This window comes from Hemicordylus capensis, chromosome 1, assembly GCF_027244095.1.
Source record: "Hemicordylus capensis ecotype Gifberg chromosome 1, rHemCap1.1.pri, whole genome shotgun sequence".
Lineage (NCBI taxonomy): Eukaryota > Metazoa > Chordata > Lepidosauria > Squamata > Cordylidae > Hemicordylus > Hemicordylus capensis.
In genome coordinates this window covers 445,417,244-445,444,087 of record NC_069657.1, presented here as the reverse complement: position 1 = coordinate 445,444,087, position 26,844 = coordinate 445,417,244, and the positions used below count along the sequence as shown (strand labels likewise).

The window sequence follows — 26,844 nt, the reverse complement described above, 5'->3', positions numbered from 1 at the left end:
AGGTATGCCTGTGGACATTTCCCAGTTGCCCCTGCGTGACGCCAGCATGCACATGGCCGCTGTGCATGCATAGTGGCCATTTGCATGGTCAGCAATCATGCTGACCATTTGCGTGGTCAGCAACCATGCATGGAGGCCATGTCCATGCCGGTGTCATGCAGGGACAACTGGGAAACACCCCACTGGTGCACAGTCATAGCTGTCAGGGAACGCTGCCATTACAGAAGTGGCGGCGAATGGAGGAGGAGGGATGTGCCCATGATGCCAAATCATGTTTCGAACATATCCCTAGAATACATGACCTTTCACAATTGGTCCCATCGATGGAAATGGGTCTCAGGACTTCCAACATGTATTATGCGAAAGCTGTTTCTCTCCCCATTGTTGGAGTCACATTTTTGCCTGAATATATGCTATATGCAAACCTTTTAATTTTCCTTCATTTGTTCTGAGTGTATTCTGAGTTGGTATAATGCTGTGTGATGCTGTGTACCAAATGCAAGCATGTATGATTTTTTCATGTCACTGTTTTAAGGTAATTTCCTGTAATCTCTGTACTTTTCCTGTTTGTCTATTTGCATGTCTTTCAGTGTAAGAGGTGCACCTAGTTAACTTTGGAGCCTGGACCTAAAGGCCTTTGGAGGTCCCCACCCACTGCCCTCTGGGAGAGGAGAGCTGTTCTTGTGGTAGCAAGCATGACTTATCCCCTTAGCTAAGCAGGGTCTGCCCTGGGTGCATATGAATGGGAGACTAGAAGTATGAGCACTGTAAGATATTCCCCTTAGGGGATGAAGCCGCTCTTGGAAGAGCATCTAGGTTCCATGTTCCCTCTCTGGCTTCTCCAAGATAGGGCTGAGAGAGATTCCTGCCTGCAACCTTGGAGAAGCCGCTGCCAGTCTGTGAAGACAATACTGGGCTAGATGGACCAATGGTTTGACTCAGTATATGGCAGCTTCCTATGTTCCTATGTTCCAAGTTAAGCATCATCTCCCTACACACACACACACACACCATGACACACAAAGGATTTTTAACACGTGGGGTCCTGAGCTAAGAGCACCAATACCAACTGTTGTCAGAGCCAGTGTGGTGTAGTGGTTAGAGTGCTGGACTAGGACCAGGGAGACCTGAGTTAAAATCCCCATTCAGCCATGGTACTTGCTGGGTGACTCTGGGCCAGTCACTTCTCTCTCAGCCTAACTTACTTCACAGGGTTGTTGTGGGGAGAAATTTACGTATGTAGTACACTGCAGGGGCGTATCTAGGGAAAATAGCACCTAAGGCAAGCACTGAAATTGCTCCCCTGTCCAAACAGGGATGATGGGAATTATAGTCAACAATATCTGGAAATCTCTGTTAAAAGGAACACTGTACCATCTAGACTAGAACACTGTACCATCTAGACATGGTTGTTGATCAAAACCTGAACAAATGAGCCACTCTGTTAAAGACATAGAACAACAATCAGGAGTTATGTGAAGATTCCAAGTGTCATTTTCTGTCTCATCTCATGCTTTTTAAATAAAACATGACTTTGTCCTAAAGGATCACCTGCCCAAATAGCCACTAGCAAAATAGGGGAAGAAGAAGGTGTGTGTGTGTGTGTGTGTGTGTGTGTGTCTATAAACCAGTGAATGATTCCTGCCAGCCTTTGTCTTGTGATTACTGTTGGCTCATGATGGGGTATATGTGCATTCACCACACTAGTGCTTACTTTGACACCAGGAGGGAGGAGGATACATTTGTTTGCCACACTAGACAGAGGAATTTGCAACAGGAGCAGACAGCCAAGTTCTGCCAGAGCCAAAACCAGCCCCTGCCAGACTAAGAAATCATTGCAATTTGCCCCTTCCTGTCACAAGCAGTGTGCTGTTCTTTTATTATTGACTCTAACTCTCAGATATCCCAGTCATGGATGGAAATTTCAGGGTCAATTTACAAGACACACATTTTTTATGTGGAAGTTTGTACTGTGCAGGTGTTGTGCAGAAACCCATGTGTGGTATCTATTCCACCAAGGGCATAGCAAGGTTGGAATGGGCCCAGAGACAAGATTTTAAAATGGGCCCCCAGCCCCTCAAAGTCCAGGGCCTCCACACACCCCAGGCCCCCAAGGATTTACATCTGATATTTCAAAATAAGTATGCTGCCTGGAAATACATTTCACTGAATATACACATGCATACTTCACAATATATAGTGATATACATTGAGTACTATATATTTGTGCTACTTTTAATGCTTAGAACACACCAGAAACACTAATTATTAAAATGGCCCCCTCACTGCAGATTAGCAAAGGAGACTTTCAACCATGGAGTGTGAGCCTATGTATGTTTTCTCAGAATTCTGAACAAATTCAGTAAAGTTTGATTCCAGGAGGTTTTTCACACAAGGCTTTTAAAGCCTTTTAACAAACATCTCCTCAGGAATGGAGGTGCTGCATTCACATGTTGGCCAGATTTACCCTGAAGTCCCTGCGAATTATTGGGGAGCAGTTCACGCACAAGTAAAATAAAAGAAATAAAAGAAAAGAAAAGAAAAAGAAAAGAAATAAAAGAAATAAAAATAAAAGAAAATAAAAAAGAAAAGAAAAGCACAACACATACTTCACAGTTCTTACTCAGTCCTTCTGGGCTGCAAAACAACTTGAACATAAGTGCATTTATAAATGAATAAATGAATGAATAAATGAATGAATAAATATAATATTGTTTGTTCCAGAAGTTTTTGTAATTTTCTAACATGAAACAAGCCACTTATAGGCCTTTTAAGGTAGTTTTTGTTTTCAAAGCCAGCAAATTTTCCAATCTGCTTTGAATTAAATATCCAGAGACTTCTCAGCTCCCCCCCCATATCAAAGCCCTATGGCAAGCAGATCCCCTATATATGGGGGGGGGGTTAACCACAAATCTAATTCTACACATAGGGGCTATTCTGACGATCTGCAAAAAAGCGAGCGCTCCGCAAACCTGGTTTTCAAAATTGTGAGTAGCTGCGGTGCAGCGTCATGCCATGCCTACTCATGAGTAGACCCCCGGAGGTGAGGTGAAAAGCCTCCTCCCGACTCCGGGGGTCTCCCCAATATGCCCTGTGCACTCGCTCAGGGCATACTGGGGCTTCTGAGGTCCCCAAGCTCCCCAACCCCTGCCGGCTCCGGCTCGGAGCCGGCAATCATGTGGGCGGCTGATCCAGCTGCCCAGGGCTCCCTCTCCGCTCGTGAGTGGGGAGGGCGGGCTTAGCCCGCTCTTCCCGCTCACCGCCCCAAACCGGGTTTCACGGATCATGAGACCTGGTCCATAAGTAAATATTGACTTCCCCCTTGCCTATCTGCACGGTTCACGTTAACTATACATATAAACCATTGCTATAATAATTCAAAACATACATACCCCACGATACTACTCGATTTTACCCAACCCAACCTGCTGTTATTACTATAATTCAAACCCTACTGAAAAGTCCATATTAGAAAAATAATTCTTTAAGTAAAGCAAAAATAGTTCCCAATCTTCTTTAAAACATTCCAAATTTCCGTCTCTTATAAGTGCTGTAAACTTTGCCATCTCAGCATATTCCAAAATTTTTATCAACCAGTCTTCTTTTGAGGGTATTTTAGTGTCTTTCCATTTCTGCACATATACTATCCTACATTAAAAATGTTAAATTTCTTCTGCATAAGTCTTTCAGTTATTCCCAGCAGGAAGGATTCTGGCCTCTTAAGAAATGTCACTTTAAAGATTTTCTTCAACTCATTGTATATCATATCCCAAAAAGCTTTTGCCTTCCCGCATGACCACCACATATGCAGAAAATTTCCTTCACATTGTCCACATTTCCAACATTTGTTTGAAACATTTTAATACATTAATGCTATTTTTCCCCGGTGTCAGATACCACCTATACATCATCTTATAATAATTTGCTTTTAAAGTATAACATGCAGTAAACTTTAAATCAGTTTTCCATAATTTTCCCCAAGCAGCCATATCTATATTATAAACCACATCTTGAGCCCATTTTATCATAGTTGTTTTAACCACTAGACAGATTGAACTATCTAAAGGCTGGTCTTGTGGTAGCAAAGCATCCTTTGCTAAGCAGAGTATGCCCTGGCTTGCATTTGAATGGGAGACTACATGTGCAACCACTGTAAGATATTTGCCTTAGGGGATGGGGCCGCTCTGGGAAGAGCATCTGCATGCTCATGTGCAGAAGGTCCCTCCCTGGCAGCATCTCCAATATAAGACTGAGAGAGAATCCTGCCTGCAACCTTGTAGAAGAAGCCGCCAATCTGTGCAGGCAATACTGAGCTAGATAGATCAATGGTCTGACTTGGTATGTGGCAGCTTCCTGTGTTCCTACTTTGGAGCTCAGACTCCTTCTCCTCCTGGAGTGTCTGAGTTCTCAAGGCACTGCTGCCTTGAGTCTGGTGCTCTTCTTCTGTTCAAACAGATCTTCCCTGGCTGAAGGTGCTGGTGTGCTGATATCAGGGAAGAGGCTGGCTCTGTGGTGGGTTCAGGTCCCACAGGTGCTGCCTCAGCGTACCTGAACCCAAGAGGTTGTCCAGCTGCTTGTACTCAACTTGTGTATTTGTAATTCATAACAAATGTAAACAAATATTATGATGATTCTCCAACCTATCACAGATCCATCCATCCATCCATCTGCATAAAAACACTATAGATGTGCACTAATACAAATTCCGATTCGCTTCAGATATGAATGCCATTTGAATATGTTTCTGTTACTTTGAAAATCTTTCCTCCGCTACACTGTTTTTACTCCTGAGCCCATGTCTCCAATTACATCATCAAGAATGCTGCATCTCAAATTACCACATGGCCGCTTTTCTTTTATCTCGTCGTCAGTGCTAGGCAATTTTAATTTGCATAGATTTAAATTAATTAATTACAATTAGGAGTGATGCATTCAGTTCTGGGCACCACAGTTCAAGGATTAAGAGCAGAGCTGCAAGCATGCAAAGCTGAAGGAACTCAGTAGTGTATACATAGAGAAACAGAAAACCAACTCTTGTAATCAGTGACACAATTATTATGAATTGTATCCAATGAACTGTTACCATTAATTATATAGCACTTTTATTTGTACCAAGTGCTTTGCAATGATCATTATATCTAGCACCTATATAGCACTGAGTATGTTAACATTGCTTCACACAAATTATCTAAGTAACCCTTACAAAATCTGTAATATAGGATTTACAGATAGGACAGTGTATAAGACAGTGTGTGGACCTGTAGAACTTTCCTTATGACACAAGGCTACAGCCTCTGGGGCTTTTAGTTTAGAAAAAAGGCAACTACTATAGGGAGACATGATAGACATGTATAAAATCATGCATGGAGTAGAGAGAGCAGACAGAGAGAAATGTTTCTCCCTCTCTCACAACACTAGAACCAGGGGTCATCCCATGAAACTGAAGGCCAGGAAATTTAGGACCAACAGAAGTACTTTTTCACAAAATGCATAATTCATCTATAGAATTCTCTGCCACGGGATGTGGTGATGGCCACTAGCATGGAAGGCTTTAAAAGGGGTTTGGACACATTCAAGGAGGATAGGTCTATCAAGGGCTGCTAGTCTGGTGGCTATGAGCTACCTCCAGCCTCAGAGGCAAGATGCCCCTAAATACCAGTTGCAGGGGAGCAACAGTGGGAGAAAGAGCATGTCCTCACCTCTTGCCTGTGGGCTTCTTGGAGCCATTTGGTGGATTACAGTGTGAAACAGGATGCTGGACTAGATAGGCCTTGTGTCTGATCCAGCAGGGCTGTTCTTATATTCATGTGTGTAAGGCACCAGGGGGTCTTAAACTAGGGCTCTCAACTGTCAGGATCTGGTGCCTTACCTTGCCACACATGGTGCTCTGTTTACACTAGAAATGGATGAACATTTCCTCTATTGCCTTGGATTGATATAGAAATGATCTGATCTCTCCCCCTCACCCACCCTCCACAATGGGAATTATTTTCGGAGTGAAGCTGAGGCTTAACGCAGGACTCTACCCTCTCCAGCAGACCCACTCCCCACAACAACAACACCCCCCCCACACACACACCAATTTTTTACTCCCCTATCTGTTGGAGGGAGTAAGAGAGGTAGATTGTGGAAGGATTTCTTTTTCACTCCTCATTGCCCTGGCATACTGATCACCAGCAGGAAAGCACCAGCAGCAGTGTAAAGGGATGGTTTATACTTTCATATCCCTCTTGCTCCCCTGGTGCACTAAAGAGCAGCATCAGAATAATTATCAGTAGCACACAAGGAATTGGGAGGTATCCTCCTCCTCTCCTCTTTGTTATCCTTATGTCATGTAAAGCACCTCTCTCTCTCTCTCTCTCTCTCTCTATCTGTTCAGTCATGCCCGACTCTATGGATCAATACGCTCCATGCCGTCCTGTCTCGTCCAGCTTCCTTTAATTCCACCATGGTCATTCCAGTTTTCATTTTTTAGCAGCACATCGGGAGAAAAGTCATGGTGACCCTTGGGACTTATTGTCCTCCCAGGGGTTGCATAACCCTTGGGAAGACTCCAAGTCCCAAGAGCCACTTCGTTTTCCCTCCTGATGTGCTGCTTTACTTCATGTTAGGGAAATGAAACAGAGGACTGGGAATATCTTCCCTCTCTCAGAGCACTGATGGTGCCACTTTATTTCTGTTGTTCTGCTCTGTAGCACTGCAAGCCAACAAGAAGAAGAAGAAGAAACAAAATGTTCATCTCACATGCCACTACTGCTCTCCTTGTCACTGTACAAATAAAGAAAGTCATTAGGGGATGTGTTTTAGGGATGGGGAATAGGATTGGAAAGAGATACCCATGAATTGGTCAGAACTCAGTGTCAGAGAAGGGGCTTGAAAAAATTTCCTCTTATTTGGAGTGGTCTTTTTGTGCCCTCAAAATTCTTCCCAGTGATTCAGGTTTGGAGAATATCGTATAATTGTTTCGCTTGTAAGCATAAATAAATATTATGCAGGTTTAACTAAAGCTTTATTCAGGAGCAACTCCATGTTTCTGCTTCTCCTTCCCTTCCCTTTTCCTTCTGACTCCCCCCTCCCACCCCACACTTTCTACAGGAACCCCACTGGGACAAATGTCCAAAACAACAAAACACAAAAGATTAGTAGATAGTATACAACAGAAGAATAAAAACATAAAGCCGGAGGGCAGCTTGTCGGCCATTTAGCCCAACCCCCTGCTCAGTGCCATTCTTCCATCATGGAACTCATGTTAAACTGTTTCAAGGATACTGGTCAGTGGAGCTGAATAGGAAGATTGTGGGTGGGTGGATGGATGGATGGGTCATAAGGTTGTATGCATAGGGCAATCAAACATCCAAACACCAAGCAGACTTGGACCAATTTATCTTCAGCAAAGTGGCTAAACTATGTGCCTTCAGACCATTCCCTGACTTGAATGGATCTTCAGCAATTCCCCTAGCCCAGAGGAACCTCCAACAATTCTGAATCATGGAATCTTCCATTTTTGAAGATAGACTCCCCTTCTGTAAGAGTTTCCTGAAGCTGAGACCCTACTCATCTCTGCCCCATGTGGTGACTTGCTGCACTGCAACATATTTGGAGTCTGCAGGACTCACAATGGCTCCACCCTGTCTGTTGTTCGCTTCCCTTCAGATAGGAAGAGTATAAGAGTCTTCCTGTCTGAAGCAGACCTTGCCTCAGTTTCAAGGCCCTCTTGGGCTGGTGTATGGTCTTGCAATATCTCCTGATGTGTATTTGTCATCTTCCTAACTCCCAGCTTCTATCTGACCGCCTGACTCCTGACTGCTACTTAGCTTGACCTTCAGCATGTTTCTGGCTCCAAGCTTCTGCCTGGCCCTCTGGCTACTGACTGCTATTCGGCAGGGGCATTCCTAGGGGAGAGGGGGCCTGGCAGCCCCTTGCAGTAAGGGAGAAAATGAAGAAGATAGGGAGGGAGGGGTGGAGCTGGGGGCCCTCAGGACCTGGAGGACCTGGGTTCTTTGAACCCATCTGCTCAATTATAGCTACACTCCTGCTACTCAGCTTTATGTTTCATAGTTTCCTGACTCCTGGCTGATCCTCTGGCTCCTGGCTGATATTCAGCTTGACTTTCTGAGTGTCCCTGGTGTGTTCCTGGTTCTTGGGTTCTGTTTTGACCCTTCCAGATGGACCACTCCTGGCTCTCAACACCTAGCTTGAACTCATGGCCCAGGACTCCTGGCTCAGGACTCCTAGCCCAGTTTGAAGTCTACTCTGGGAAGAGCAGAAGCAGCCTGAGGAGGTGAGCAAGCCTTTCTGAACAGAATAACATCTAGCCCTTTTCCTCTTCAAACTAACTAACAGGTGAAGGGGAGATTTTGCGGGGCTGGTTTCTCTTTAAGGGATAAGTCCTAGTCTCTGTGTGTGTGAATTGCCAGGGCTAGCATTTTCCAGGGCTAGCAAACTCCTGTGTTTTTGTTTGTCCCAGCATGGAGGGGGGCGGAGTCAGCTAGGGCTGTGGGAGGCCCCACATTCCTTTGACATTCCTTTGACCCACATCCTGTGTCTCAGTTTGAAGCCTACTTTCTACATAAGAGGTGAAGGAGGCCTGAGAACATAGGGATAGCAAACAAAGTTGGAGTTTTGCAAAAGTTTAGTGGGAAGTGGGCGGGGGAGGCTGGAACAAGCCCCTGTGATCACAAGGAGCCTGGTAGAGAAGAGACGGTAAGTACAAATCTCTTCCTCATATAATTACTGATCTCTCTCTCATATGCTTGAGAAAGGCTGTTTGGACAGTTAAATAGCTGACCAATACAGCTGAGACTTATCCTTCTAATTATCTCTAAATACTGTGAACCAGTATGAAGAAAGAAAGTCAGCAGGGGAGTGGGCACTTCCCAGTATATTGCACAGAGTGCCACATGTATGACTATTTGCCCCATGGGCAGCAGTAATGGGTGTGTGCTCGGTGCAAGGAGCTCCTGGCTCTCAGGGAACAAATCCGTTTCCTTGAGACCAAGGTGGTGGATCTGGAGAAGCTGAGAGAGAGAGAGGGGGGGGGCATGCGGACAAGACCATCAGGGACCTGGTAGAGGCATCCCACTCTAGGGCTGATAGCTCCTCTGCTGTCAGGGAGAATAAAGGTCTTGGGCAAGGAGGAAGAGGGTAATGCTCCTTTAGAAGGGACCCTTCCATGGATGATGAGCCCATATCTTCTCGCACAGGGGATACTCCTCTGGGGGAGGGGGGGCCTCCTTGTAGTGGGTGATTCAATCATTAGAGGTATACAGAGATGGGTTTGTGACCTGCATGTTGACCACATGGTGACTTGTCTGCCTGGTGTGAAGGTTGCAGACATCACTCAGCATCTAGATAGGCTCTTAGGCAGTGCTGGGGAGGAGACAGTTGTCATGGTGCAGGTCGGCACCAACAATGTGTGGAAATGTAGTCGGGAGGTCCTGGAAGCCAAATTTAGGCTGATCGGTAGCGTATTGTAGTCCAGGACCCCCATGCACAGGTACAGTGAGACAGGCAGAGCTGAGGGGTTTCAATGCGTGGGTAAGACACTGGTGCTGGGAGGAGGGATTTAGAGTCATTGGGCACTGAGATATATTTTGGGGCAAGCAAGGCCTGTACAAAAGGGATGGGCTGCACTTGAACCAAGATGGAACCAGACTGCTGGTGCTTAAAATCAAAAAGGTTGCAGAGCAGCTGGAGAACAACTGACTGGAACTGGGCAGTATCCAGTTTGGCAAATGTTGTCCTTCAAAGTGCAAGGGTGCAAAGGATTCAGATAAAACAGAAGGGGACAGAGCAGAACCATGTAAAGAGCAGACAGAAGGCTGTGCCAGCTGGTCAAAGAGTCAAAAGAAAGATAGCATACACCAGGGAAGAGATTCAGCGTATAGGTACTTATATGTCAATGCCAGAAGCCTCCGAGCCAAGGTGGGTGAGCTGGAGTGCTTGGTTGCTAACACAGAAAGAGACATAGTGGGCATAACAGAAACATGGTGGAACAGTGAGAACCAGTGGGACACTGTTATCCCTGGGTATAAACTCTATAGAAAGGACAAGGAGGGACACCTTGGAGATGGAGTAGCACTGTATGTTAAAGAAGGGATAGAATCTAACAAGCTAGAAAACATAGGTGGACTGGAGTACTCCACAGAAACCCTGTGGGTGACAATACAAAGCCTGAAAGGGAACGTGCTACTGGGGGTGTGCTATTGCCCTCCAGATCAAAAGATCGACAGTGACTGGGAGTTGCAGGAGGAAATCAGGGAGACGTCAAGGAGAGGCAGGGCTGTAATAATGGGTGACTTCAATTACCCACACATAAACTGGGTAAATTCACATTCAAGTCAGGACAAAGAGGTCAGCATTCTGAATGACTGTGCCCTAGAACACTTGGTCTTGGAACCAGCCAGAGAGAAGGCAACCTTGGACTTGATCCTGAGTAGCACCCAGTATCTGGTGCGGGATGTCAATGTCATTGACCCATTAGGGATCAGTGACCATAGTGCAATCAAATTCAGCATACATGTGGAGAGAGAATCACCAAGGAAGTCTAACACAGACATTTTGAATTTCAGAAGAGGAAACTTCTCCAAAATGAGGAGTACAGTGAAAAGAAAGCTGAATGGGGAAATCGGGAGAGTCACTTCTCTACAGAATGCATGGAGTTTACTCAAAACCACAATACTAGAAACCCAGTTAGATTGTATACCCAAAAGGAGGAAAGGTACCATTTAGGCCAGGAGGATGCCAGCATGGCTAACAGGTACCGTCAAGGAAGCCATAAAAGGGAAGAAGATTTCCTTCTGAAATTGGAAGTCCAAATGAAGAGAACAGAAAGGAACACAAACTATGGCAAAAGAAATGCAAGGTGACAATAAGGGAGGCAAAAAGAGAGTTTGAGGAACATTTAGGCAAAAGTATCAAGGGGAATAACAAAAACTTATTTAAATATATCAGAAGCAGGAAACCTGCCAGGGAGGCGGTTGGACCAATGAGGGAGTGATAGCGATTATTAAGGAGGATATGGAGGTTGCAGAGAAGCTACATGAGCCCTTTGTGTCAGTCTTCACGGCAGAGGATACTGAATATGTAGCCTGAACCAGGTTTTTCAGGGATGGAGGCTAAAGAACTCAGCCAGATAGAAGTGATGATGTTCTAAAGTGTCTAGAAAAACTGGAAAGTAACAAATCGCCAGGGTTGGATGGCATCCATCCAATAGTCCTCAAAGAACTCAAATGTGAAATTCCTTGCCAAAATATTTAACTTATCCCTGCAATCAGGCAGGTTCTTTACTGGCAGAATGGAAAGTAGCCAATGTAACACTGATTTTCAAAAAGGGATCCAGGGGCAATCCAGGAAATTACAGGCCGGTTAGTTTAACGTCCATTCCAGGCAAATTGATGGAAAGCATCCTCAAGAATAAAATTGTAAAGCACAAAGAAGAACAGGCCCTGCTGGGGGAGAACCAGCGTGTCTTCCGCAAAGGTAAATCTTGCCTTTTGGACCTTCTGGAGTTCTTAGAGATTGTCAACAAATGTGTGGATCAAGGTGATCCAGTTGACATCGTATACCTGGACTTCCAAAAAGCTTTTGACAAGGTTCTTCATCAAAGACTCCTGAGGAAACTTAGCGGTCATGGGATAAGGGGACAAGTACATCTGTGCATTGCTAACTGGTTGAAAGATGGGAAACAGAGGGTAGGGTTAAATGGAGAGTTTTCACAACAGAGGGAAGTAAGAAGTGGGGTCCCCCAGGGATCTGTACTGGGACAAGTGCTTTTTAATTTATTCATAAATGATCTAGAAGCAGGGGTAAGCAGTGAGGTGGCCAAATTTGCAGATGATACCAAACTCTTCCGGGTAGTGAAATCCAAAATGGATTGTGAGGAGTTCCAAAAGGATCTCTCTGAACTGGGTGAGTGGGCGACAAAATGACAAATGTTGTTCAATGTTGGCAAGTGTAAAGTGATGCACTTTGGGATGAAAACCCCCAACCAAGTATATGCTGATGGGATCTGAGCTGTTGGTGACTGACCAGGAAAGGGATTTGGGGTCCATGGTGGGCAGTTCGTTGAAAGTGTCGACTCAATGTGTGGCAGCTGTGAAACAGGCCAATTCCATGCTAGGGATCATTAGGAAGGGGATTGAAAATAAAACAGCTAATATTATAATGCCCTTATACAAAACTATGGTGTTGTCACACCTCGAGTACTGCGTACAATTCTGGTCACCACATCTAAAAAAGACATTGTAGAACTGGAAAAGGTGCAGAAGAGGGCAACCAAGATCATCAGGGGCCTAGAGCACCTTTCTTATGAGGCAAGGCTACAACACCTGGGGCGATTTAATTTAGAAAAAAAGATGACTGTGGGGGGACTTGATAGAGGTCTATAAAATCATGCATGGTGTGGAGAAAGTGGACAGGGAGAAATTCTTCTCCCTCTCACATAACTCTAAAACCAGGGGTTATCCCATTAAATTGATTGCCAGGAAATCTAGGACCAACAAACGGAAGTACTTTTTCACACAACGCATTATCAACTTGTAGAATTCTCTTCCACAAGATGTGGTGAGAGCCAACAACCTGGATGACTTTAAGAGGGGTTTGGATAACTTCATGGAGGAGAGGTCTATCATTGGCTACTATTCGGAGGGCTATAGGCCACCTCCAGCCTCAGAGGCACGATGCCTCTGAGTATCAGTTGCCGGGGAGTAACAGCAGGAGAGAGGGCATGCCCTCAACTCCTGCCTGTAGGCTTCCAGTGGCATCTGGTGGGCCACTGTGAAACAGGATGCTGGACTAGATGGGCCTTGGGCCTGATCCACCTGGGCTATTCTTATGTTCTTATGACTGGCTACCCAATGCGTCATCTGTTTCTCTTACTCTCCCAGTACTTGTCCAGACTCACACTCCCTTATGACCAGCTACTGTTGGATCAGCTCCTGATACCACCCCCAATTTTTTCCTGAATGGAGTCCTTCAAATTAGGAAATCCATCACGCTTTCAAATGGATTTCTGTTGTCTGTTCAAAAAGCAGAGCTTAGTAGTGCTTTATGCCTCCGATGGCTCTCATTGGCCTTACAGGTACCACCACGGGGACAAAGTTGGTCTCCGGATGTCTTGTTATTCTTAAAAGCTTTGCTGCTCCTTGGGAGTTGAGTGAAGCTCAACTCATTTGAGTTTCACTCAATCTTCCTCACTTGAGGATTGAGAGGGGCATTTCTGATACACTAAGTGGACTTCAATTTAGCGAGCTCACTTTTGGACTCAAGAAGGACTTTGTTATATGAGTAACAATTATAAAACTAATATCAGCCATTTGTCTATCTCAGCATTTTGTTCATTGTATCATGACCCATTGGATTACTTCATATTGTATGTTCATCATTTACCTATGTATACATTCGCTTTGTATTGATATTATAATACATTCAGTTATCTACTTGGTACTTCACTCTGCCAGAGCTACCTATATTTGCTCCCTCCACCTGGTTTCCTGCTCACCTGACTCCTGTCCACCTAATCTTTCCATGCGCTGCAGAGATGCCAACCCAACAAGTGCAGAGGGTTATTTCACCACAATAAGAATTTCATATATGAAAGATTATTTCTTATATTGTTCATATACTGAGAATCCCTGTGAAAACAAAACACAACAAAAACTGCAGTGTATTTGAGAGAAGGGCCTTGCTACAAAGGATCAATAATGTATCTGAAAAAGTCCTGGACCACCCACTGTTAAGCAACATGCAGATATTGCTGCAATACAATACCCCTTTTATATATTATCTGCGCTAAGCATTCTCGCTTTGTCGGATTGATGAAACACACAGTTTTTGTGGATGTAGTGTCCCATTCAAATGTAGCTCACATATTTTATTTTCCCCAGCTAAAGAAATGCTGATAAACTACTTCCTTGAACGTTTCATCAGAGCTTCAACTGTTCTCGTTGGGTGGCGAGATCATTTTCTTATACTCAATAGTCGCTCGATCAAACCCACATAAAGAGAAAACAGATTTATCTTTTCAACCTTTAGTTGTGAACTATGAGATATCCCAGTCCAAAGGACACTGAATAATTAGCCGTTGCCCTCAAAGCGGGGGGAGAATCTGTCTCATTGTTTAATGCTTACTTCAAAATGATACCAGCTGCAACATTTTTCTGAGGGCTTTTGCCGTACCTTGGAGTTTACAGATTGCTGAGATACTCCTGCATCTCTAATACAAGATTCACCACACATCTGGTCATGCAGAAGAGCACAATGGTATTACATAGAGAATATTCTATATATTACACAGAATGAGAATGCTGGGTGAGGCAGCCATGTTTGTTGTTTGTGGGTTGGCCCCATTCATGGGTAAAGCAGAGGTTGGAGTCTTAACTTCAAAAAAGATGCATGGGGGCTTTCTCCTCCCTTTGCTTACATTCCCTATAGACAGTCACTTCAGATACCTTTCTTTAAGCTTCAATACCAGAAGTAAGTAAGCTGGGAGAAAAGTCTCTGGTGTTGTTAATTCATTTATTTAAGGATATTTCTTTGCCAGTTTTCAGGAAAATCTTCCAAAACATTTTACATTAAAAAAATTTAAATGATAATAAATATATAAAATGAAACAGCAGAGAGAATTAAAAGTGAAATAAAACCATTACTTTTATTTAAATATACTAGAAATACACTAGAGCCTGGGTGAATTTAAAAAATCTTCATTTGGCATGGAAAGGTAATGGAGATGCTCTCAGGTTAGCCTCCCTGGAGATAGTATTTGACATCCTACTAACGTTGCACACATGCAGCCAGAAGAAGCACATGTGCAGCAGACATGCTCCCACTTTTGACGTGTGGGTGTTAGCGTGTGATGGGGGCTATTTTGGACAATCTCCTTAACGGTTTGGGCCTGGGATACCTGAGGGACCACCTGCTTCCAAGGGTTGCTGCTCGCTTGATGAGGTCATCTGAGCGGGCTCTGCTCCGGAGGCTCAGCTGTTGTGCACTTGGGACGGGGCCTTCTCTGTTGCTACCCCCAGACTCTGGAATGCTCTCCCAGTGACTATTCGCTCCTTGGTCTCCATCACAGTTTTTAGAACACATGCTAAATCTTGGCTTTTTACCCAGGTTTTTATATGGTTGCCTCTACTGCTGGTTATTTGTATTCCGTATTTTATGCTTATGCTTGTATTTTAAATCTTTTTAGCCAGATTTTTAAATATATATTTTAGCTAATATTTTAATTGTGTCATTTTTATAGTCTTGTTTTTCATTTTTGTGTGAACCACCGTGGGATTGTTTTAATGAAAGGTGGTATACAAATTTAACAATAAATAAATAAATAATAAAATAAAATAAAATAATCTCCCCTTCCCCTAGAAGAGCTCTGTGTAATGCACAAACATGTCCCTAGCGTATGCAGCTCTCAGGGGCATATCTGAATGTTGCACAGAGTGTTTCTGGGGGAAGGGGAGATCAGCAAAAAAAATCACACGCACACACCCTGTGTGGCCCCATGCTCCTAGTCGGAGTGCATCTGCTGCATGTGTGCTTGTTTTGGTGGCACACATGCAGCATCACTTAGGATGTCAGCCAGTGTTCCAAAGATGGGAGGCTGCTACAGAAGTAGTTCTATGGTCACCTGAGATGGTGAGGGGGTCCTTCATTAAAAAGTCTGTTCTCACGATCAGCCTAACCCAGGCTAGGGTTCAGGGATCTGTGCAGATCCCGGTGCTGCCTGCCCACCTAACCCAGCTTACCCCAGCCCTTTACTGAGGTTAAAGACACAAGTGCACTCTCAACCCCAGTTCCAAGGTTTTGTGACCGCTCTGGCTGCTTGTAGCTCAAGCGGACCCAGAGATGGGCACCTAGAGCACCTATCGCATGGGGGTATCCCCCATTTGGGGGATTGTTCCGGCCTCCAGAGATCCACGCTGTTGACGGGTTGTCTGGGGGGAAGTTAGGTTTGGCACATCCTCCCCCGCGCCCACTCACCCTGCCTCCTCCTGGTTGTGTTCATAGCCTTAATATGTTAATATTTGGGCAGATACTTGTGGGAAACACAGGCAGAAGCTCTGCTTTCTTTGGCCATGTGCCTCTTTTCATGTTAAGACCTGGCCTTCCTAATAGCCAGTGATAGATCCAGTGACAGAAGGAGAGCTGTGGTAGCAAGCATGACTTGTCCTCTTAGCTAAGCAGGGTCCACCCTGGTTGCATATGAAAGGGAGACTAGACGTGTGAGCACTGTAAGATATTCCCCTCAGGGGATGGAGCCACTCTGGGAAGAGCATCTAGGTTCCACGTTCCCTTCCTGGAAGCATCTCCAAGACAGTGCTGAGAGAGATTCCTGGCTGCAACCTTGGAGAAGCCACTGCCAGTCTATGTAGACAATACTGAGCTAGATAGACCAATGGTCTGACTCGGTATATGGCAACTTCCTATGTGCCTATGTTCCTAACTGCATTTGAGCAGACATGTTCCTAGAACACAGGCCACTGACCACAAGGGGCCATTCACCTGCTGCCTCTACGCCCTGGGCCCCCACTCACCTGCCACCTCCCCTCATCTCCCCCCTGGGTCGCCACCTCTGCGGCAGCTCCTAAGCCTCCAGGAGCCACTTTGGCTCACCAAGATTTGCTGGCTGCTGCGCAGCATTAGAACATCATGGCATGTGGCATTGGGCTGTGATGTCTTCATACCATGTAGTGGTTGGGTAAAACTTAGCAAGCTGCCATGGCTCCTGGAAGCTTAGGAGCCCCCACAGAGATGGAGGAGGTGGTGGCCTGAGTGAGGGGAGATGATGACGATTACATTTTATATCCCTCTCTTCCTCCAAGGAGCCCAGAGTGGTGTACTGCATACTTACGTTTCTCCTCACAACAACCTTATATAGGTTAGGCTGAGAGAGAAGTGACTGGCCCAGAGTCACCCAGCAAGTATCATGGCTGAATGGGGATTTGAACCTGGGTCTCCTCAGTTCTAGTCCAGCACTCTAACCACTACACCATGCTGGCTTCATGCAGCAGGTGAGCCACTGTGGAGGTGGCTGGGAAGGTGGTGGATGTGAGGTGGGAGGAAGGCAGCAGCTGAGCTGGGGGGCATGAGATGAGCTGAGATGAGCTGGGGGGCATGGCTGCAGAAGCAGTGGTTGTGACAGTGGCTACAAAATCCTGAACATAGACTGCGGCTGACATCATTGTGCCCCTGGATTGACATGTCCTAATTTGTCCAATCCCTCTTTTAAAAACTACCTAAACTGCACCCCTCATTGTGGGCAGTGAATTCTTTAAGCTGATCGTGCATCACACAAAGAACTACTTCCTTTTGTCTATCCTAAACTACAGCCAATCAGCTTCATTGGATGACCTCAAGTTCTAGCCTTTCAAGAAAGGGCGAAAAGCTTTACAGCTACAAAGCAGAACACAAAGGATAAGTTGTCACCCATGGTTATCAAGAAAACCGACTTCAAGAAACTGGGGTGTTTTGATTTTGCCCCAGACAGAAAAGAATCAAGGAAATATGTTTCTGGTGTGTTCTGCATGATAATACTGAGACGCTGGTTGTTTGTACAGACAAGGAAAGAAAAGATTTATGTACAGCAAGGAAGGAATGGGTGTAGTGCGAATGATACTGAGAAGCCACACAGAAAAACCTGATTGGGAAGATTAGAGTTCAAGGCCACCACAAGGTCAAATGTTGGGTTACGGTATAAAAGCAAGGAAGAGAATGATAAGTACTTCCCTGTGTGTTCTTCTTTCTGGAATAAAAATGGACAGTCACATTTTTGCCTCCTTTTGTTGTGGTAGCATCATCTTCTCCACTGCAACTTAACAAATCTAGAAGATGGTGAATTAGAAAATAGCAGCGCCGGACTCTTTGATAAATAGGGACACACTAACTTAGAAAACCTGGCAAGGGAACTGAATGCTGAAGAACGCTAGTGTATCAGAGCAGCAAACTGAGCATCCACAAAAATTAATGACAATAGAAGCAGAGTGGTTTACCCCTGGAGGGGGTAAGTTTTTTTAAAAAAAACCTTAAGAATTTTTTTATTATTTGTTTATTTATTTATTTATTTATTTATTAGATTAATATACCACCCTTCCGATACGGCTCAGAGCAGTTCACAACATGATAAAAACAATTAAAAACAAATTAACAATTAAAACCAAACTATTAAAACACAATAAAACCAATAAAACAGCTAAAAGCCCTGAAAATCAGGGCAACAATTTAAAACAGTTTAAAACAATTAATCATTTAAAACTCTGGAAGGCCAGGCCAAATAAGTACGTTTTAAGGGCTCTCTTGAAGGACAGCAATGATCTCAAATTATGAATTTCTGCCGGGAGTGCATTCCATAGCCCAGGAGCAGCTACAGAGAAGGCCCGCCTCTGCGTCGCCACCAGACAAACCGGGGGCAACTGGAGACGGACCTCCCCAGATGACCTTAACGTGCGGTGGGGATCATGTAAAAGAAGATAACTTGGACCTAAGCCGTTCGGGGCTTTAAAGGTAATAACCAGCACTTTGTATTTTGCCCGGAAACATATCAGCAGCCAGTGTAGCTGTTTCAAAACAGGCATAATATGGTCTCTCCGGGTTGCCCCAGAGACCAGTCTGGCTGCCGCATTCTGAACTAACTGAAGTTTCCGGACTATGTAAAAAGGCAGCCCCACGTATAGCGCATTGCAGTAGTCAAGCCAGGAGGTTACCAGCTGATGCACCACTGTTTTGAGGTCATCTTCTCCGAGGAATGGACGCAGCTGTTGAATCAGCCGAAGCTGATAGAAAGCACTCCTGGCCATGGCCTCCACCTGAGATATCAGGGTGAGGCCTGGGTCCAGGATTACTCCCAAGCTGCGCACCTGCTCCTTCTGGGGGAGTGTAACCCCATCCAGCACAGGGAAATCTAACTCATCCCTCAGATTCCGATCCCCCACAATGAGCACCTCCATCTTGCTTGGATTCAGCGTCAATGTGTTCTCCCTCATCCAGCCCATTACGGCCTGTAGGCAGGCATTTAGAGAATGAGTGCCATTTCCTGAAGATGAAAAGGAGAAGTAGATTTGGGTGTCATCAGCATACTGATAGCACCCAGCACCAAATCTCCTGATGACCTGGCCCAGCGGTCTCATGTAGATATTAAAAAGCATTGGTGACAAAATGGAGCCCTGGGGGACTCCATATAACAGCTCCCGTTTTGAGGAGCAACTGTCACCAAGCTCCACCATCTGGAATCTACCCGAGAGATAGGAGCGGAACCACTGCAAAGCAGTGCCTCCTATCCCCAGCTCCCCCAGGCCATCCAGAAGGATACCATGGTCGATGGTATCGAATGCCACCGAGAGATCCAGAAGAACCAGCAGAGTCACACTCCCTCTGTTGATTCCCCGGTAAAGGTCATCCATCAGGCCGACCAAGGCTGTCTCAACCCCATAGCCAGCCCTAAAGCCAGTTTGAAATGGGTCTAGATAATCAGTTTCCTCCAAGACTGCCTGGAGCTGGTTGGCCACCACCCTATCAATCACCTTGCCCAACCAAGGGAGATTGGAGATTGGCCTGTAACTGTCCATCACTAAGGGATCCAAAGAAGGCTTCTTTAAGAGTGGTCTAATCAATCCCTCCTTCAAACAAGGGGGCACCCTACCCTCCCTCAGTGATGCATTTATGATATTAACTAGGCCATCTCCAACAATCTCCCTGCTAGATAGAAGCAGCCAAGTTGGGCAAGGATCTAGAGAACAGGTGGTAGGCCTCAGAGCCCCAAGCAGCTTGTCCACATCCTCAGGAGTCACAGATTGAAACTGATCCAATCTAATACTGCAAGAAAGATTGCTGGACACCTCCTCCATAGACCCTGCAAAAACAGTGGAGTCCAAGTCAGCCCAAATACAGGAGATCTTGTTTGCAAAAAAACCCAATAAAGGCATCACAGCAGAACGACCCCAGGGACTGATTTGAAGTAGAAGGAGCTGAAATCAAACTCCTCACAACCTGGGATAGCTCTGCTGAGCGCGAACCTACAGCCGCAATGCACGCAGACCAAAAGCTCTTTTTTGCCGCATGCACCGCAACTGCATACAGGTAACTCTTCAAATGGGTGACATGCTGTATCCTATCAGATTCGAACTGAGTTCTCCTCCACTTGCGCTCTAGTCACCTTCCCAACCGCTTCAGCCCCCACAATTACTCAGTATACCAAGGGGCCATTTTTACAGCAGGTCGGAAGGGATGCTTAGGAGCAATCATGTCTACTGCCCTGATGAGTTCCCTGTTCCAGGTTCCCACCAAGGCATTGACAGAATCACCGGCCGCACCAATGTCAAAATCCTCCAAAGCCTTTTGAAATCCCACTGGGTCCAGCAGCCTTTTCGGATGGACCACCCCTGCAGGGGTGAGTTGCGGCTGTGAGACCAACCTTAACCAGGTAGTGGTCCATCCATGACAATGGGGAAACCACTGGATCCCCCACCTACGGAACATCCCCCTGATCCGAACAAAAGACCAAATTGAATACGTCTGTGAATCCCCCAAACAGGCCAGCGGGGTTCAGTTCGGGGTCGAGCCGAACTGGGGGTGCTTCAGCTCAACCCCAAGCCTTCAAACTGAACCAGTTTGACTTCTACCTGGTTCAGTTTCAAACCCATTTGTATATCCCTAAATCAGGTAACAGAAAGTAGGGACCATCCCTGGTAAATAAGGACTGTTGAGATGTATGGATTTTCTCCAACACCATAAACATTCTAGAAGGAAGCTGCCTTATACTGAGGCAGGCCATTGGTCCAGCTAGCTCAGCATTGTCTACAATGACTGACAGTGGTTCTCCAAGGTTTCAGGCAGGACTCTCCCTCAGTCCTACCTGGAGGTGCTGCCCGGGATTGAACCTGGGACCATCTGCATGCAAAGCAGATGCTCTACTACTGAGCTACAGCCCCATCCCCTCAGGGTAATACCTTACAGCATACAGTGAGATCATTCACATCACCGGAGACTGGGTCGGACAAATGTCCTACCCAGGTTTGAGAGCTGGATGTGCTCCCAATTTTTGGTTGTGTGGAAGCAAAGAACTAGGTAGGAGGAGGGAGAAGTGATTGTGTGGAATCAAAGTAAGAGGAAAAGCTGGGTAGGACACTTTTCCTACCCAGTGTTGGGTGGTGTGAATTACCTCAGTGCTTACCTGTAGTCACCCATCCAGATATAAACCAAGACAGACCCTCTTTAGCAATGGGGGCCATTTATGCTTGCTACCACAAGACCAGATCTCATCCTCTAGACTGCCTTGAGCTTTTCCCCTGCTTGAGGAAACAGGGAGGAAAAGTTAGCCTCCTGACTTGTGTCTCCTTATAAATCATTGGCATTTATGATCACATTTATGTTTGCTATTCAATCACCTGTCCTCTTTTCTTTTTTTTAAAGAAGAAATGGCAATATCATTGATCTAGTCTGGGTTGATTTTAGTAGCTCCTAACGCACAGCGATTCCTTTCGCCTCGTACATTGCGTGCTAAGCAGATTCCACCTCAGCCTTGCCTCCCTCCCCCCCACAAAACATATTAAGCTTAATAAATATATTTATGAGAATTACTTTGTATAGTCCTTATGCAATCAGCCATGCTGTGTATGATAGCCCAAGACGATGGAAACCCATTGACTTTTCGTTGCAAATTAGTCTACCGCCTAATCGGTGAACCCTGCTAAGCTTTTGAATTATGAGAAGAACTATGCAGCTCCTGTTAGAACACTCAAATGAATTATATCAATTCATAAACTTGTTCATGTCCAGATTTCATTAGCCACACATTAACAGCATTTTATGTTTATTACCGCTCTGACATAATCTATAAATAACTGAAATGCTAATCATAGTGTTCTGCCGGGCCTCATCATTTAATCATAAAGAGATACATTATTATAAACTATAATAGATAATAACAAGCCTGGGTCAACGGGCACATATTAAAAGATCACAATTATATCCTATAAGGCTAGGCACCTCATACATTTGGCAACACACAGGTCCAGAGCTAATCACTTGCAAATGTTTCCCCTCTGACATCCTTGCCGTGGAAGGTGACACAATTAGGGAAAAGGCTTGTAAAACAGAGCAATCCTCAAGTATCAAAGTAAACAGAGAACAATTAATGGGGTAGGGGGATGCTGGAGGGGAGGGGGGGGAGATGGCAACATTTGCCAGTGGCAAGTCTATTAACACTTTATTGCTGGCTTCTTTTGCAGTAATAAATGGTCCAAACTCACAGCCAGAAGGAGATGTGTATGTGAGCAGGGGGGAAACAACCATTGCCTGTCCATATCAGCAGCAGCCGGTTTACTCTGCATTACCATTGGAATTATTGTGAGTATAGCATGATCTGTGTGCCAGCACCACCAGTCAAAAGTCACAAGGGTCCCTGCCCCAAGGAGTTTACCATCTAAATAATGGCGGTTGGGAAAACAACAGAAGGAAGCAAAGGGAGAGCGGAGGTGTCAAAGGCCAATGTGAACTAGGGGTGTGTGAGCCGGCTCAAGCTCAAACCGGCTGCCCTTGAAGGTCTGACATGGGTCACACAGATGGCCAGTGCACTTGTGCAGTGGCCCCCAAAATGGCAGCCGCACGTGTACATACGGCTGAAATAGCCCTGAAACATCCTGAAATGGCCAGAGGGGAGCTGGTGGGGGGAGGGGGAGCCTCCAGAGACCGCCCTGCAGCTGCTGCAGCACGCCCCCCCCCATTCTGCCAAAGCTCTCGGCGGTGGTAAGTCACCATTTTGAAAAACAGTCCCCCCTGCCCCCCTTGTGCTGGGCCCAAACCGGTTTGAACTCAAACTGAACTGGACCTGGCTCTAATGTGCACAAAACCAAACCAGGCCCAGTTCAGCTCGAGTCCAGTTTGAGTCGGGTTTTCCGATTTGGTGCACACCCCTAATGTGAACTCCTGCCGTTTGCGTGTCTCCCCCACACTAAGGAACTTAAGGCACATCTTAGATTCAAACAGACTGAGTCGGATGTGGTACTTATTCCCTTTATCCTGGGAACCCTAGGAACAGGCCACTGGCATCCCACACAGCACAACATTGGTGATAGAGACCCACTGGAGCTGCTGTGCAATAATGAAAACCATGGAAGTGTCTAGGAAGCGGCCTTCTACCGAGTCAGACCCTCGGTCCATCTAGTTTAGTATTGTTTACACTGACCGGCAGCAGCTCTCCAAGATTTCAGGCAGAGGTTTCCCCCAGCTGTGCCTGGAGATGCCAAAGGCTGAACCTGGGGCCTTCTTCATGCCAAGCAGGTGCTCTGCCACTGAGCTCTGGACCCATTCCCAAAGAGGACTACATTACAGCAGGCAGTGCTCACATGTAGTCCCCAATCCAAATGCAAACAGATGGTGGACCCTGCTTCCAATTCTTCTGCAGTTTTCAAAGTCAAACAGGTGTCTTTATGTCCCACTACATGTCCCTGTCCCCTTTGCCAAGCCTGGCTAAGCTTATCGGGTCCGGCCTCAGAGCAGGGACGGGAAGGGGGTTGAGGATCACCCTGTGCCTCCGCCATCCCAGGCTGCTTTCTCCTTGTGTCTGCCCCTCTTCTGGGGCCCCTGACACTCTCCACCAGCCAGCCTCTCATCCCCGGCCAGCTCATAAGAACATAAGAACAGCCCTGCTGGATCAGGCCCAAGGCCCATCTAGTCCAGCATCTTGTTTCGCACAATGGCCCACCAGATGCTGCTGGAAGCCACAGGCAGGAATTGAGAGCATGCCCTCTCTCCTGCTGTTACTCCCCTGCAACTGGTACTCAGAGGTATCCTGCCTTTGAGGCTGGAGGTGGCCTATAGCCCTTCAACTAGTACGTGTTGAGAGACCTCTCCTCCATGAGACCTCTCCTCCATGCCTCCTCACAGGCTATGCATCGACGTCCCCCAATTACGGAGCCAATGCCTCTTTTTATTCCCTGAAATGGACTACCCTTTACAGCTGTTGCTAATGCCTCTCCCCCTTCTCCCTCCTCCTGCTCAGACCCCTTCCTTTCGGGAGGCGTCCTGCTGATGTTATCTTCACACGCCTCTCCTACGGCCTTTTCAGGGATCTGCTCCTCCTCCACTGGAGCCATGTCCCTGCCTCCTGGCAGTCTTTTCTCCACTTCTCTGTGGCCACCACCCATCCTTGTCACGTTGGGCCCCCTCACCACCCCGCCCTGGGAGGTAGGGACAGCCGGCCTCACCAGACACTAAGACAAGTGAAATTTCTCAGAAGGATTTTGTATATCCTGATTCCCCCTGCTAACTGGGCAAAGAGGCACCTTCCAAAGTTGTGATTCTCTTATATTTAACAGGGGAAGAGCAACGGTCCCTATCCAACTCCAGCACTTTTGCAACCACAGTACCAGCTCTCCTTCCTTGGCTGCAGCTCTCCATGGTTTCTGGCCATGTCCAGGAAGGGGTCTTCTCCATCTCGACTTGGAGGAGTCAAAGAGTGAACTTGGGACCTTCTGCATGCAAGCAGATGCTCTACGCCATCCCCTAAGGGGAATATCTCACAGCAGATAGAGCTCACGCATTTAAATGTATCAAATAAATTTAAATCAATTTAAATCAATTCAAATCCATCCATCCATACATCCATACATCCATACATACATACATGTAGTCATGGACCCTGATGCCTGTTACGATCTTCTGGAGAGGTCAGGTTACAATTGCCACCTTCTGGGGGTTACCCGGGTCCGGGCTTTCTCTGTGGCTGGCCCAGGAATATGCTCCCTGCTCAAATAAGAACATCTTATTCTCTGTTTGTTTTCAGGAAAAACCTCACCTGTTCTTGCAGGCTTTTAATCAGAATTAATTTTAATATTTTTTTAAATAACTGTTTATGTGATAGTTTTTATTTTGTTTTGTGGATTTCAGGATTATTCATTCATTCATTCATTCATTGTTTCTCTATGTAAACCGCTTTGGAAACATTTGTTGAAAAGCGGTATATAAATATTTGTTGTTGTTTTAATCAGTGACTTTTTATATTGTTTTTAAACTTTGTATACTGCCTAGAGATGTACATATCAGGCGGTATAAAAATATGATAAATAAAATAATAATAGATAAATAAATGCAAGGCAAGGCAAAGCCTGCTTCACAAAAGAGACAATTCATGCTCACTACCACAAGATCTGCTCTCCACCCCAAGAGAGTCCCAATGTGTCCTCAATGGCCCCTATACATGTGCTCCAAATACTGCTGGCATTTGGAGGGCATGTAGAAAGGTGGTTTGGATCAAGCCCCTCCCCTCGCCTACCCCCAATTAAGGGACAAGTTCTGGGGATTATATACACATTCATGATGTGCTCAAGTCTTCATCACATGGGAGAGGGGGCGGTTAGCAAGCATTGTCCCTACTGCACAATATGAAAGGCAGAATAATAGCGTTGTGTGAGAGGGCAGCTGCAGAATGTCTTAGAACAGCTGGAAACAATGGAAAGAGGTTGTTTTAAGGCATTCTGCAACTGCCACGTCAGGGAACCCTGTTGAAGGCTACCTTTCACGTTGTGCAATAGCCCTGGAAGTTCTGTTGATGTTCCACCATGAGGAATATCAGCCAATGGATTTTGCCATTGGAGGGGTGATTTCTCTCCTATTCAGTGCAGGGAAGGGTTCTATCTATCTATCTATCTATCTATCTATCTATCTATCTATCTAAATATTTGGTACATTTGTATAACACCAAAACATTGCATTGCTGGGTGGTTTACAATGAATACAACATAATGGAAATGGCAATTCAAAACATTAAAAACAAATTCACAACTTGTAAGCAAATGTGTTTTAAGCATCTTTTAAGTATCTTTTTAAAAAAACTGTCAAGAGATGGCTCTTTGTTTTGGCAAGGAGTGCATTTTATTTATTTATTTATTTATTTATTTATTTAATCATATTTATATACAGCCTGATGTGTACATCTCATTTCAAAGCCTTGGGGCAACAACAGAGAAGGCTCACCCCGGAGTAGCCACCAGATGAACCAGTGACAACTGCAGCCAGACCTCCCCGGATGATCTCAATAATGCCGTCTTCTGGGAGAGGGGTGGACAAGGGAAATGTGTGGGGCAGTGAAATTCAAAGACATTTTCAGAAAGTGGCATACCAGAATTTATGTTAGTGGTAGAAGCTTCAGGGCACCCTTTTCTGTAAATTCTATCCCTCATTCTTTCAAGAATCTCCCCACCCCAAAGAAAATCATGGAACAGCTTGGAGTTGCACTGCTTGACTAATTTTTAGCATTGCTTTCCTCCCTAAATCGTGACCTTGTCCCAGTTTACCAGGTGCAATACACCAAACTGATCTAGCTTGGATATTTAGCTCTCACTGGTGATGTGACGGCTACCTTTGTGCTCTATAGTAGCTGAGTTCGTTTCCTTTTCTTGCTTATAGCCTTGGCAAAAACGTTCCTGGTAAAACTCCAGCCATTAATATGATAGAGACTGCTCAGCTGAAATGGTTGGAGATGGGAAATGAGTCTGACCTGAAGACCAAGAATTAATTGCAGATTATTAGAATAAAAGTATTGGAGAGGGAGAATTAGCCACTCGTTTGAAGCTTCTCGCTGAATGGGAAGCCGAGAATTGTACTTTGTCAGTGCAAACTCTTGCACCTCGCAGCTCAGGGTGACGCAATGGAGATAAAGAGAGAAATGTAAAACACTGTGGAAACCAACCTCTGGGGACTTAATATTCTGATCAGCTCACCTCCAAACATCTGGCTCTTAAATGTTCAAGCACAAAAACAAGAGAGCTAATGAAAGGAGTGCATATTATCTCTCCCATCAATGCACCTCACAAACACCTGCTAAAATTAAAACAAATTGAATCTTGATTGCTG

General features: G+C 45.5%; 1 long non-coding RNA gene across 2 annotated transcripts in view; it reads left to right on the top strand.

Annotated features, from left to right (window-relative positions):
* LOC128323449 (uncharacterized) overlaps window positions 1-24,789 on the top strand; it is a 54,173-nt gene extending 29,384 nt beyond the window's left edge. For both annotated transcript variants that reach the window (XR_008306267.1, XR_008306270.1), the window contains 2 exons: window positions 22,221-22,338; window positions 24,309-24,789. This is a non-coding gene — a long non-coding RNA (uncharacterized LOC128323449). The remainder of the gene's footprint in view (window positions 1-22,220; window positions 22,339-24,308) is intronic.
* Window positions 24,790-26,844: the final 2,055 nt, after the last annotated feature.